Raw genomic sequence first — 14,803 nt, forward strand, 5'->3', positions numbered from 1 at the left:
GAGATCTCACGTTAGGTAGAACTTGGAGATGAAAGAGAACTTTGCATCCATTTTACTCCCCAGTCAAACCAGGCACACATTCCCTGCAGTCTGTTTCTCTGTGGATTTCATTTCATCTAGCAACTGGGGGGCGGTGTTAGGCTGTCCCCCCCCCCCCCATTTCACTGGCATGCTGTGACTCGGCAGCAAAAACCAGTCGCTGTTTCTCAAGGGACAACTGCCATGACACACCCCCAGTGTGGTTTTAAGGAAGTCACGGCTGTTTCCCTTGAAGTTATATTTGAAGCACTCTTCTCTAAGCTACTTGAGAAAAGACGTTTCCTCCTTATCCCTCCCCCCCCATCTCATTTCCCCCCACTTCCCCCAACACGTGGACTGGATGAGGCCGGAAAGAGCCAGGTGTCTGCAGCACCAAGAGGCAATTTGAGAACTGCGGGTATTTTGTCTGTTTACTTGAAAGCACAAAAATTGTCACTTGTGTGAGTAATTTGCTGCTAATTATGAGCTTACAATCTGCAGATAGGAAAATCAGAGCCAATGTGCATTTTCAGAGGAAAAGGAAAATTACCCCAAGTACCATATAATTATGCACTTAGCTTAGCTTTGCTCCTGGATCCTTGCTAGCATCTTGTTCCTGCTTTGCATATCAGGACAGCTACTACCACCTATATGCCGATACAGGTAGGTCGGATTTGGTCAGATATATTTTTCTCTTGCTTCCACTTGCTTTGCCATACCTGTTGCCTGTTGGCACATGAAGTAAATAGATTGCACAGCTCCAAACCAACCATTACCATCAGCTGTACACTCAAGGGGGAGCTGCAAGTGATCCCGTCTCTCTGAAGAGTGTTCCTGTGTGAGGCATGTTTTCAAACACGTATTTGGCACATTTACGTGTTGCATTTTAGGTGCACATAATGCATATTGCATGAGAACGCTAGAAGACCCTTTGCTGGAGCAGGTCAAGGGCCCATCTAGTCCAGCATCCTGTTCTCACAAGGGGCCTTGTACAGTGATACCTTGGGTTAAGAACTTAATTCGTTCCGGAGGTTCATTCTTAACCTGAAACCATTCTTAACCTGAGGTACCAATATAGCTAATGGGGCCTCCCATTGCCGCCGCGCCATTTCCGTTCTCATCCTGAGGTAAAGTTCTTAACCCGAGGTACTACTTCCGGGTTAGTGGAGTCTATAACCTGAAGTGTTTGTAAACCGAGGTACCACTGTACTGAGGATGAGCTGTATGAATGTGGTTCTCATGTTTCCTTAGTAGTCCATGAATCATAGATCTTAAGAGCTCTGTCCAGGCCAGCTTGTCTAGTCTGTGGAAATGACCTTTTACATTTAGAAAGAGTAAGGGCTGGTGAGCTTTTTGTTGTTGTTGTTTAGTCGTGTCCGACTCTTCGTGACCCCATGGACCAGAGCACGCCAGGCACTCCTGTCTTCCACTGCCTCCCGCAATTTGGTCAAACTCATGCTGGTAGCTTTGAGAACAATATCCAACCATCTCGTCCTCTGTCATCCCCTTCTCCTTGTGCCCTCCATCTTTCCCAGCATCAGGGTCTTTTCCAGGGAGTCTTCTCTTCTTATGAGGTGGCCAAAGTACTGGAGCCTCAGCTTCACGATCTGTCCTTCCAGTGAGCACTTAAGAATGGAGAGGTTTGATCTTTTTGCAGTCCATGGGACTCTCAAGAGTCTCCTCCAACACCATAATTCAAAAGCATCAATTCTTCGGCGATCAGCCTTCTTTATGGTCCAGCTCTCACTTCCATACATCACTACTGGGAAAACCATAGCTTTAGGCTCATACATATTGACATCTATTTATGGGGCCACCACAGAACGAAAATAAGCTGAGAGTATGTTCCCATTGCACATGTGAGGATGAAAGTCACAGGAGCCCATTGTTTACCAAAGATTGTCAATACAGTGCAAAACAGGCCTGCCCACTCAGAACCTGAAGGATGGGCTGTAGCTCAGTGGTAGACCTCCTGCTCTGCTTGCAGAAGGTCCCAGGTCCAACCCCTGGTATCTTTAGGTAAGATTAGAAGAAACCCTTGTCTGAGCTCCTGGAGAGCAACTGCCAGTAAATGCAGACAACACTGAGCAAGATGGACCAATGGCCTGAAAGAGTGTATGGTGGGTATGTTCCTAACCTGCTTCCTAACTGTCTTCCTCACTATATTTCATCAGTGCCACCACTGACTGAAAAAGGGATAGGAGTCCTTTCCATCCCTTGCAGCAGCAAAAACATACTGCTCAACATACTGCTCTAGGCAGCCACCTAGAGTTGCCGGCATGTAACACAAGCTGTCAATTTTGGCTAGGTAAGTGTTTGGATTTGGCTCTCCAAGTAGTACCCTTGTGACTCTCAGGCTGATGCTGCAGTGTCTTGGAATTCATATGAATAAACCATGACTGTCTCTAAAATACGCTTTTCCCTACAGAAGAATAAATCGACCACATTCATTCTTATTGTTGCCCTAATCTGAACGAAGGCCTCCAGAGGTCAAAGGACCCGGCACCAAATTGCCTTGTGTGCAGGCTAAAAACCAAGCATTAGCAAGGCTAATATGCAGCGTTACAACTTTCCCATAAAGAGAAAACCCAAAACATTTGAGAGAATTAAATCATACAATTACTGGGATAATAGCACAGGGGGAGTGAAACATGAGTCAGAGAGAAAAGAGAGAGTCAGCTGAGATTTGAAATGAGATGAAGAGTTGATGAGGCGGAGAGCTACAGGAAGGAAAACGTTAAATACTTAATTAAATTTGCATGTGATTCCTTAATGGTAAACTTAGGGTAGGTTGAGAGACTTTAGAAATGGAAAAGATGTATTAGGTCATCTTGCCCATAAACTGCTTTGGTTAAAATAACTTTTTGTTCCCCCCCCCCCCAAACCACATTAAATATTTTTAATTATATACCCTTCCTCCAACCCCCAGGAATGTGAATATTATGTGGACTTGACTTCCTTTTACCACCTCATTCAAGGCATTGGTACACCAGCATGAGCATGGGATCAGCAATGCACTGCAACTTTCACAGGATGTCACAAGTCATCATGGTCTTCCATCAATGTCGGCTGAGTCCCAATATTGTAATCACATGGCAACACTGATGCACTGGAGGTGCTATCTACCATCAACAGGGCTGGCACAGAAGAAGTGCAAGAAGTCATTATACCGCACAGAAAGTGGTAGAATCATAGAATTCTAAGCTGGAAGGGGTCTTGGAGATCAGCTTGTTTTCTCCTGCTCCAGAAGGTAGAACCTGAACCAGTGGCTTCAAGTTACAAGAAACGAGATTCTGACTAAACAGCAGGAAGAATTTTCTGATGTTAAAAGCTGTTTGACAGTGGAACGCTCTCCCTCGGAAGGTAGTGGACTTTTAAGCAGAGGTTGGATGGTTATCTGTCATGGATGCTTTAGTTGAGGTTCCTGCATTTCAGGAGACTGGATGAGATGACCCTTCCAACTCTACAATTCTGTGATTCCATGATCTAGTCCAATCCCTGGAATAAAGAATCCCCAGTAGATGGCTGCTCACTTTCTGTCTGAAGATTTCCAATGGGAGAAAGCCACTCTATGAAGCTGGTTTCATGTTGTTGACCTGCTCTTACTGTCAATAACTTTCTCCCAAAGTTTAGCCTGCAGCGTAAGCCCACTAGATCTAGTCCTCTTGTTTGGGGCAGTAGAGAACAGATCTCTACCTTCTTCATTGTGGCAGTCTGTCAGTTATCTGCAGAATATTAACATGTTCTCATTCTCTTCACCAGGCTAAACATACTCAGCTTCTTTCACTTGTTTTCCATACTGCAAGCCACCTTCATTGCCCCCCTCTGAACCTATTCCAGTTTGCCTGTATCCTTCTGAAACTGTGGTGCCCAAAACTGAACACAGTGCACTGTATGTGATCTGACTAGTGCATAGATGTATAGATAGATACAGAGATCGTTATCCAGCTGACCTCTCTGTTTTCAGCTGCTTTTATGTGCTGCATCCTTTTCACGCCTTTGCTGTTTTGTATTTATTATGTTTTATGCATGGATTTTATAGTTGTTTAATGTTTGTTATTAGCCTCCCTGAGAATCATGGATGCAATAAAAAGGCGGACTATAACTCTGCTTGAATAAAGAAATAAAATGGATTATGAAGCCAGCTCGAGCATATATGAACATGTGAAACAGACTTTTACTGAGTCAGATCATTGGTCTGTCTAGTCCAGTTAAGTAGTGCATCCTCTGTCAGCAGCCATCAACCAGAGTGGGGAGCTTGTTGGACTCCAGCTGTACTCAGTATGCTCACTGAGCAGGGATGATGGGAGTTGGTGGCCAACAACAACTGGAGGACCACAATTTCTCCACCCCTGCCCTCTAGGATTGTAGGTAAAAACCACTTTCCCATGGTGATGTCACTGAAGTTTGCGATTCCTTGATTCAGAATGCGATTCCCAGTGGCTTGTAATGCTCCCCTTCAGCTCACAATCGCTATCCTCAGCATCATTTATTTGCATACCACCTTTCCATAGTTAAACTCTCCTAAGAAGGCTTACAATGCAATTTGTATTTACTTACAAAATTAAATTAGGATGTCCATGTGTCTTACTTCCAGAATGCAGAAGGTGACAGTACTTGATATAGGTTGTGTCCTCCTGCCTGATTTCTACGTAACCCATCACTTTTTAGAAGTATAATTGATTGGGATGAGAGAAAGGGGATTTTCTGTTGTTTCACTCAGGTTGTGGAACTTCCTCTCAGGGGTGGTTGCTTTCAACTAAGATCCACTGAAACTAACGAACATGGCTAAGGGCTTATTCACACTTACCTTTCCTCCTGGATTTCCAGGCATGGTCCACACTTTAAAGCTCTGTGTTCTTCTTCTTCTTCTTCTTCTTCTTCTTCTTCTTCTTCTTCTTCTTCTCTGACACTTTCTCCACAAAAACCCACTCTTTACCACTGATTCAAAGCAAATGGCAATTCCCAGAAAACCTGATTTGCCATTTCTTATGTTTCAGCTTTAAAGAGCAGGTTTTTGCAGGGAAAGCTCCAGGGCTAAAAAAAAGGGGAGGGCTCTCAGCAGTGCTTTTTTCTAGAAAAAAAAGTGCTGGAATTCACCATGAACACTGTTCTTGTTCTCTTATAATGGCAATGGCGCCCACCTGAGAGGTCCCAGAACTGGGTTCTGGCAAGTTCTGGCTGAAAAAAGCCCTGGCGCTCAAACACTGAACTTTAAAGTGTGGACCTATGCCCAGAAAGCACAAGGCAAAAGGTAAGCATGGATAAGTTAGGTCCATTAACATCAATGGATCTATTCTGAGCAAAGCTTAGTTGAACCACATCCTCTACCTTTTAAGCTTCAATATAGGTACTAACACCTTTTTATTTGCAGAGCTTTTGGTTTAAAGGTCTGTTTCCCTCTTTTATACTGAATTGTTTTGCCTTGCTCTTGGTTTTAATATATGAATCTGATTTTAGTAACTTGAACTGTCTTGTAATTTGAACTATTTCAGTGCATTTTACTGGAGGGAGGTGCTTGCAAGCTGTTTATTTTACAAAGAAAAGAAGGCTACAGTGTTTTTTTAAAAAAATAAATCAGCTTTGTGGAGATGTGCTCTTGAGAGTGTTCCATCCATCTGAAAATATGCTTAATAACACTATAAAAGATGTGGGTTTTACCGCTGGCTACAGAGAACCTAAAGAAAATGGCACAGCTGTCACTTCTCTTATTGAGCTATTAATAGATTCTTTTCTTAACCCCCACACTGTCTGTACAGCTGAGCTAATACAGCAAAATAACCTTTCATGAATAATTGTTTGAATTTGTAAACAATTTTATTTTGCTTGCATTCACTCTCCCGCTTGGCGTGTTCGGCAAATTCTTCCCCAAATGGATTTTTAATAGAACCCACAGCCCTGCACACAGTGTGCAATGAGCTCCTCTGATAACTTTGCTTAATGCTCAACTCTGGCTGCCAAATTATAAAATGAAAACAAAATAAGACCTCCTATCCCATTGGGTTCTGTTGCTGGGCATCCTTGGATCAGACGGGATACCATGAAGCTTGATAACTGACACTTTCAGGTTGGTTAACATGGTCAGTTGAGGTTGCAAGCAGCTGCTGCAAAATACTGGGTTTTGGGGAGTCCACCATCAGCAATGCATCTTGGACCAGACTCCAGCCAGTTCAGGGTCCAATGCAAAACACATCTAGGCTTATGGGCAGTGCTGGTCTTGCCTAGAAGCCTCTAGGCCTTGGAGCATTGCAAATGGGGATGCAACTATGGTGTGGCGTGACCTTCAGGCCCTCCTTGCGCTACCTATTTTGTGCTACTCAGAGCTGGCCCAGCCATGATGCAAATGAGGCCACTACTTCAGGGGGCAGAACGGCACCACCACCCAAGTGGAGAAGCACCACTGTTCCCAACTTAAAGTAGGAGAATACTCTATGGTTTCAAAATTTCCAGCAACTTTGAATCTCTGAGATATATGGGAATCCATGTGCCAATTACTAATCCAGGGGTTGTGCACCCGCTATACCTTTAATGCACATTGTGTCAGGAGTTCAGCCTACACTCGAGTAGGACCCTGGCAGAGAAAACATGCCCAAGTGGCATGTTCTCTCCCTCCTGGTCGATCGTTCGGGAGCTTCATTAGCTTTCTTCAGCCCGAAAATCACAGCGACTGATGCCAACCAACACCAGCACACTTAGGGATCTGCAGAGTTTGCACAGCATTGCGTGACAGACCTCAGCAACTCAGCATTTTGGCTAATCTACTTTATTTACTTATAAACACACACGGAGCACTGCAACATGGCTCCCTCTCTCTCTAGCATCAGACAGCAAAGAGAAAAAGAACAAAGGACAATAGTCCCACTTCATGGAACACAGTAACACAAACATCCTGTGTCCGTCACTTCCCACTCTGTGGAGTCAAAACATATACTGTCATGTGAAAGACAAAAATCCCATGACTGCAATCATGGAGCAGGAATTCTAACACATTGAATCACATTCTTTACCTCATGGGATTCTGGGCATTGCTGTTTGTTAAGGATTACTGGGAACCATAACTCTGCGAGCAGCAAGCTACAGTGCCCAGAATTCTTTAAGAGAAAGAATATCCTTAGAATGTCCTTTAACAGTGTAGCATATACACAGTCTGGATCAGTGTGGGAGGGAAATTCCTCTTCTGGCTGGCTCTGCCATGCAGTTGGGGAAGTCCTGCCAGAGGCAACATCATAATGGTGGTGGCTGCACTACATGAAGGAAGTATCTGGTGTCTGAACGGTGCAACATTGGTGGGGTCTTGGAGGGGGAGGAATCGCTTGTGGGTGGAACATATCCAGCCCCTGGGACTTGGGGTTACCCACCCCTGCTATATACAGTCACCTGGGATTAAGTCCCACTGTGGGAACATGTATAGCATTGTGTTGTAATTGTCCAGATGATTAGACCCAGTGCTTTTTTTTTCCTAAAGGAAAAAAAAGTTTAGGGGTACTCTCATTTTGACTCAAGAAAATCACCACTTCATAGCTCCAATCGGGAAAAATAAATACAGTAAATGGACAAAAGTACAAAGAACATGCATTACCTCATATTACACAGCTGACAGCTCACAGTAACCTCCACATTGGCATGAGGTTGGGTTCTGTCTAAAACTCAGGAAACACAAGGAAAGGAAAGGAAGTCACCTTCAGAGGCGGTAACAACGAAACTGACCAATCTCTGTGCTAGATTCCAACTCCTACTTCACACATTAAACACTCGCTTCTGTCTGAGACTCAGGAAACACCGTGACAGGAAATGAGGCTGCCATTGGGGGTAGCAATGGAACTGATGATTCACCATGTTAGAGTAGAAATTTAATTATTATTATTTTAGTTTCTAATTATTATTATTTTAGTTAGAGTCACAAAATGTTTAGGCTTACTCCCAGAAAAAAAGCAGCTATCAATAGGATGGCAAAAGAGGACAGGGCTTTGTACCTTGAATAGTTGTGCAGATGGGGGACTTTCAGCAGTATCTGGCCACCCTCATTATAGACCTCCAACTACTGTCGGATTGCCAATGACTTCATGCCAGCCCCAGCACTGTACACATAACAGCAGTTTCGTCTTTAGATATTAGCGGGGGATAATGTTTGTCTCTATGCTTCACCTGCTAATGCCTGTAAAACCACTGGTGCTGATAAAGAGAGAGAAGCAATGGCCAGTGGAAAAGTGAGCATCTCCACTTTATTTCCTTGCAAATTTACTGGAGTCTGAGCATATGTACCTTTTGGAAGCAGAGTTAGAGACCATTTGGTTTATTTAGCCCAGTGTTGTCAACTCTGAGTGGCAAATTCAGCAATCCAAGGCCCCTGGCAAATGTCTTTCCTGGCTCTGCTGCCTGGCAGGATCAAAACCCTAAAAGGAAGCAGAGAGAAGCAGGTGCCTGAGGTGCAAGATGCGGCAGTGTGTGTGTGTGTTGTGGTAGTGGTGGTGACAGCTCCATCTGTACCTTTTGAGCCTCCTAGTCCTTATCTTCTGTTGTAAGACACAGTTGCCCCTAAGCCAGCCTGGTTCTCTTATGCGTCAGGGTGGACACTATCCCATCATGGTCTGAAGTAAGGGGTATCACTAGACTTCACTATTTAGTAGAAGGAATTCAAATCCATGCTGGAAAGTTAGTTGTGCCCTGCAAATAAATCAGAATAAATGCTCAATGAAGATGGGCCGATCCACTTACCTTTTGCCCCACTCTTTCCAGGCACAGGCCCACACTTTAAACCTCTGGGTCTGAGCATTAAAACATTTTTATTTTTTGCCTGGAGCTTTTCCTGTGTAAACCCACTCTTTAGTTCTTAATCGGAGGAAACACCAATTTGTTGTTGTTGTTGTTGTTGTTTGCAGATTGAAATAGGTCATCTGGAGGAGATCTAGTATCCTTGTCCCTCAGTTCAGGCAGCAAAGGGAGGAATTCAAAATCACACTAAGGCTATTGTTCCATCCGGGCAAGCATTTTGGCTTGCCGGGGTGGGGGGGAATGATCCATTCTCTCCTCCACCTGCACGCTGCTCTGGGAGTTCTCCTAACCCCACCCCAAGCAATTAGAGGGTGCAGGGTGAACGTAGGGAGCCCTGACATGGAAGTGGAGGTCCTTGCACTGATGGGGCTCATTAGTGGAATCCCACCCCCTATGTCCTTGGGCCAGCCTTATACCTAAGATCCATTGCACTGGCAATTCCTAGGACCAAACTGGGACATCTAATACTCAACAAATACGTTCCACCACTCATCCATGATGCTTCTCCCATTTCAAGGAGGGGAAGAGCACATGCCTTGCATTTTCATTTAGAAAGAATCAGGCAGTAAGCGATGGGAAAGACGTGGAGCTCAGACTCGGACTTAGGGTAAGACAGCTTCCCATGCTTAGTATTGTTATAGGATGGTGGCTACTTTGGATGCCATATTTGAAGTCCATCCAGGTCTGTGCTTTTATAGCTGTAAGATGGGATTCTGTAGTAGAAGGCACTGCTGAAGTGGCCAAACCATTTAATGTCCCTAGCTAAGTCTCTTAGGCATCCTTTTTACATGACTAAAGAGTTATTCAAGTACAGGTGTGTTGCCATAGAAACAACTAGTTAGTGGTGCTTCCTAGGGATGGGAGAACAACAGGCCAGGGGTTAGTATTGCCTGGTATTGCCTGAAGCTAGAAAGACAGAGAGGTTTGACTTGCTCTCTGTGTCAAACCAAAGGTAAGGCTTGCAGTTGGCGGGGAGAAACGACTAGGAAACCTAATGGAGCAGTAAGATCCATTGAAGTGTCAATGTTGTGAGCCCTTCCATTTTATGCTCAGGTTGTTCTATATATGTAAATAAAACCATCTATCACAAAGACACCACAGTCTCTGGCAACCTTCATTCCAAGGAATCCCAATATGAAGTATGTGCTGGCTCCCCTAAAGCATCTCACTGCTCAAAGATTGGGGTGCACATAGCAGAATGTTTGTTAGCTTTTAAACCAACTTTACAACAAAGCAAGGCCCTTGGGTACAAGCAGCTTGTGGCCTAAGCTTATGCATGTTTACCCAGAAGTCATTCTAATTGAAAGCAGTTGGATTTGCTTCCAGATAAATGTGCACTGGATTAAAATCTTTAATGAAGGATAGAGGGGTTCCGAATGATATTCCAGTTTAGAGCATTGAGGCTCCAGGGATCTTACCTTGCAACTTTGCTTCATGTAAATTAATTGTGAGTGAGGTTAACTCAGGATAACAAGCCTGAATTATCAGGCTTAGAAACTTGGGGAACTCAATTATGTGAGCTTGTTGAAAGATCTCACCCAAATGGGCTGCATCAATAGGAGTATAGCATCTAGATCAAGGGAAGTAATAGTGCCACTGTATTCTGCTCTGGTCAGACCTCACCTGAAGTACTGTGTCCAGTTCTGGGCACCACAGTTCAAGAAGGACACTGACAAACTGGAACGTGTCCAGAGGAGGGCAACCAAAATGGTCAAAGGCCTGGAAACGATGCCTTATGAGGAACGGCTAAGGGAGCTGGGCATGTTTAGCCTGGAGAAGAGGAGGTTAAGGGGGGATATGATAGCCATGTTCAAATATATAAAAGGATGTCACATAGAGGAGGGAGAAAGGTTGTTTTCTGCTGCTCCAGAGAAGCGGACACGGAGCAATGGATCCAAACTACAAGAAAGAAGATTCCACCTAAACATTAGGAAGAACTTCCTGACAGTAAGAGCTGTTCGACAGTGGAATTTGCTGCCAAGGAGTGTGGTGGAGTCTCCTTCTTTGGAGGTCTTTAAGCAGAGGCTTGACAACCATATGTCAGGAGTGCTCTGATGGTGTTTCCTGCTTGGCAGGGGGTTGGACTCGATGGCCCTTGTGGTCTCTTCCAACTCTATGATTCTATGATTCTATAAAATTTCAGGAGCTGGGCATTTACAGTATGATACTTGAGTCCTTCAGAAATCCATCTGGAGGTCACAGGCCTTTGTCACAAGCTGTGCCAGCTTCAGTTCTGCAGAACAATAATTAAAAATAACAAGAAGTGGTGTCATTTCTATGACGAGAAACCAACAAACGGAAAGAGGCTGTATTCAGTTTCTCTGAATATAGACAAGTTGCAAGATTAAGGGCACAATATTCCAGTTACTTTCCCCATGCCCAATCATTGGCAGTAGCACTAATTTTTCCTTCTCCAAATCCTCTTTCTTGATAGAATCCACCCCACCCCCGCTTTCTGTAAATCTTAATATTTTTGTTTGCCAGAATTATTCATATATTGAACTAAAAGTATTGGCTGTGGGACTCATCCCATCTGCTTCTCCCTCTATGGAAAAAATATTATTTAACTTAAGGTGGCAGTTATGTAATTTAGTTCTTATGTTCCATTATTAATGAATTTTATCATGAAATATTTAGACTCTTCCCCTGTTCTGCCTTTTGGAGCCTTGGTCGTAATTATGTCAGATCAAATTTTCTTCTTTTTTGAAGAGGTATTTATTAACAAATCTGTCCTCTGTGGCCCTGACACAAGACATTTAAAGCTGCAATCCTTTGCTCACTTACCTGGAATGAGCCCAGTTTAACTCAGTTTGATTTACTTCTGCGTAGATGTGCCCTGGATTGTGCATTAAATGGAGCAGCAATCTGTTCTATTTTTCTTGGAGCTCTTTCGATATTCCAGGTTTTGAGAAATTGACACACACACACACACCCTTCCACACATACACCTTGATGACTCCTCACTTGCTCAGCTCAAAAATTAATTCGGAGAACCCTGGAGTTGAAAGGTACCTCAAATATAATCTAGTCCAACTCAGGATGCAAGAAACTCACTAATACATCAATCTTGCCGGGTAGCCATCCAGCCTCTCCTGAAAGACCTCTAATAAGGGAGAGCTCACCACTGTCCAGTTCAGCCAGTTCCACTGCCAAATGGGTTGTACCATCAGGAATTTCTTCCTAATGTTTAGTTTAAATTCATCTTCTTGTGAATTGAATCCCTTGGGTCCAATGATTGCTTGAACCCTCTGGAGTAACACAAAACTAATGCTGCCCACCTTACCTGCCAGTTCCCCCTTTTCCAAAGTTACTCTCTTTCCAAAGAGTACAGTAGACAGCTTTACAAAGCCCAGGAAGTGCCATGTAAGACCTTGCCCTGGCTATGCAGAACTGTCGAACATTTGCAGCTGGAGACTAGGAGCGTTGCCACCTGGAAGTAGCCTGGAGAAGAGGAGGTTAAGGGGTGATATGATAGCCATGTTCAAATATATAAAAGGATGTCACATAGAGGAGGGAGAAAGGTTGTTTTCTGCTGCTCCAGAGAAGCGGACACGGAGCAATGGATCCAAACTACAAGAAAGAAGATTCCACCTAAACATTAGGAAGAACTTCCTGACAGTAAGAGCTGTTCGACAGTGGAATTTGCTGCCAAGGAGTGTGGTGGAGTCTCCTTCTTTGGAGGTCTTTAAGCAGAGGCTTGACAACCATATGTCAGGAGTGCTCTGATGGTGTTTCCTGCTTGGCAGGGGGTTGGACTCGATGGCCCTTGTGGTCTCTTCCAACTCTACGATTCTATGATTCTATGATTCTATGATTCTATTTGTGGAGTCAGAAAAAGCACCCATTTGAAACTGAGCATGCTCAAAGGGGAACTGTGCTTCACAGCCGGGGCAAGACTTTTCGCGACCTGAGGCAGAGTGGCTGGCTCACACGCTGCCGCCTCTTCCTCTTCCTCTTCCTCCTTCTTTTGATTTTGCCTCTGCTTAGGTGGCTACAGTGCAGGTGGGGTGAGCATCTCTAGGGTCTGGGAAACTACCATCTTGGAAGGATCCTTCCAGAGTGAGGCATTGTCATAGCTGTCAACTTTTCCCTTTACTTGCGAGGAAAACTATTTGGAATAAGGGAATTTCCCTTTAAAAAAGGAAAAAGTTGACAGCTATGGACATTGTAGATGAGGCGGCCATGAAGAATACCTGCATTGCTGCTGCTGTGGCCCAGTACCAGCAAGTCTAAAGTATTAGACTGTGAAGTTTTTATTCATTCATTCATTCATTTTATGATTTTCAGTTTTATACATTTCAATAGTTTTACAATCTTTTTAACATTTCAGAACTTGACTTCCTTCCCCCTCTTTCTGTGGTTTTATTTTTAATATTTTCTCCATATCCAAATTAACTTAATCTGCTCATTTATTCATCTGCTTTAAAAAAAACCTGCAGGTCATTACAATAATTCTGCCAGGGTTCTTATCTGTTTACAGTTTGTTTGTAAATATTCCATTTCCATTCTTTTATAAAAAGTTTATCTTGATTTTTTATTTTTCCAGTAAGTATCACCATTTCTGCATATTCCATAAGTTTTTATATCCATTCTTCTTTTGTTGGGACTTCTGCTTCTTTCCATTTTGGGGTAAGTAACATTCTTGCCGCTGTAGTTGCATACATGAATAAATTTCTATAGTTTGGGTAGTTCTGTCCCTATAATTCCCAGAAGATTTAACCCTGTGCTGCTTTTAAACTGTAAAGAGTACTTGCTGTAGGAAAAGGGTCCTAGTCCCATGTTTTGTTAGCCCAAAAATGGAAAACAAGTGAGGTCTCTACCAAAGAAGAATGGCAACTTAAACTGATGGAATATGCGCAGCTTGCAGATCTAAATTATAGAACAAGAGAACAAGAAGAACATTCATTTAAAGAAGATTGGAAAATGTTTATTGAATATATGAGGGGAAATTGTGTACAGTGGTACCTCAAGTTAAGAACTTAATTCGTTCCGGAGGTCCATTTTTAACCTGAAGCACCACTTTAGCTAATGGGGCCTCCTGCTGCCCCTGCGCCGCCGCTGCACAATTTCTGTTCTCATCCTGAAGCAAAGTTCTTAACCCGAGGTAATATTTCTGGGTTAGTGGAGTCTGTAACCTGAAGCTTATGTAACCTGAAGTGTATGTAACCCGAGGTACCACTGTACACTTGAAAACGTTGGCAGCATTAAGATAAATTCAACAGTGTAAATAAGTTTTGATGGAAGTAATAATGGAATACTGAATGGTTTAGTTTATATAAAATATGCAGGGATTTATGCTATGCAAAATGAACCATGGAAAGAGAAGAAGCAAAGTCATTGGTATTTTAAGGTAGTCTAAATGAATATTCTCAATTGTAAAACAGAAAATTTAATATTATATATAACAGAGAGAGAGAAAGAGGGGAAGGAAAAGGTCCCAGTCCAACCTTTGCCCTAACATAATTGCTTTTGATATGCTGGCAATTTATTTTGTGGAGAAACATTTTCATCAAGTGAGCCCCTGTTTTCCTCTCTGTGGCAGTCAAAGTGGGACAGTTTAGGCAGGTGGAGATTTTACTATCTGGTGCACAGCTGTCAACTTTCAGATTTGAAAATAAGGGATCAGCAGCCTCACCTGTCTCAGGAACAGTCTACGGGATATCTAACAATCTGGGATAGCAGCGGGAAGCAGCGGAAACGGCACTGGAATAAGGGAATTTCCCGCAATAAAAGGGAAGGTTGACAGCTATGATCTGGTGTTGGCGGGAAGGGAACATGGACTCAGCTCAGAGAGCTTCATGCTGATGACCTCAGCTCTAAGGCTTCCTGTGATGCAGCCCCTCTAGCCGTGGCATTGCCTGTCTCTCCCTTGGTTTTCTTCTGGTGTGATTATTCTCACTCCTGTTTGCCCACACAGATGGAGCTCAATGGATCCCTAATAGCGTACTTTACTTAATTAACGTGCAATTAGCTTAATGAATATTTTAACCTCATTATGTAGTTACTCATCTTT

At 43.4% G+C, this 14,803-nt stretch overlaps 1 long non-coding RNA gene across 1 annotated transcript in view; it reads right to left on the bottom strand.

The window, feature by feature from the left end:
• LOC310674862 overlaps positions 1-8,363 on the bottom strand; it is a 46,271-nt gene extending 37,908 nt beyond the window's left edge. The window contains exons 1-2 of the long non-coding RNA XR_014509809.1: positions 8,281-8,363; positions 7,598-7,658 (exon numbers count right to left, since the gene is read on the bottom strand). This is a non-coding gene — a long non-coding RNA (uncharacterized lncRNA). The remainder of the gene's footprint in view (positions 1-7,597; positions 7,659-8,280) is intronic.
• Between the last annotated feature and the right edge of the window lie 6,440 nt (positions 8,364-14,803).

The sequence above is a fragment of the Podarcis tiliguerta genome, assembly GCF_965153285.1.
Source record: "Podarcis tiliguerta genome assembly, chromosome: 3".
NCBI classification, from domain to species: Eukaryota; Metazoa; Chordata; class Lepidosauria; order Squamata; family Lacertidae; genus Podarcis; species Podarcis tiliguerta.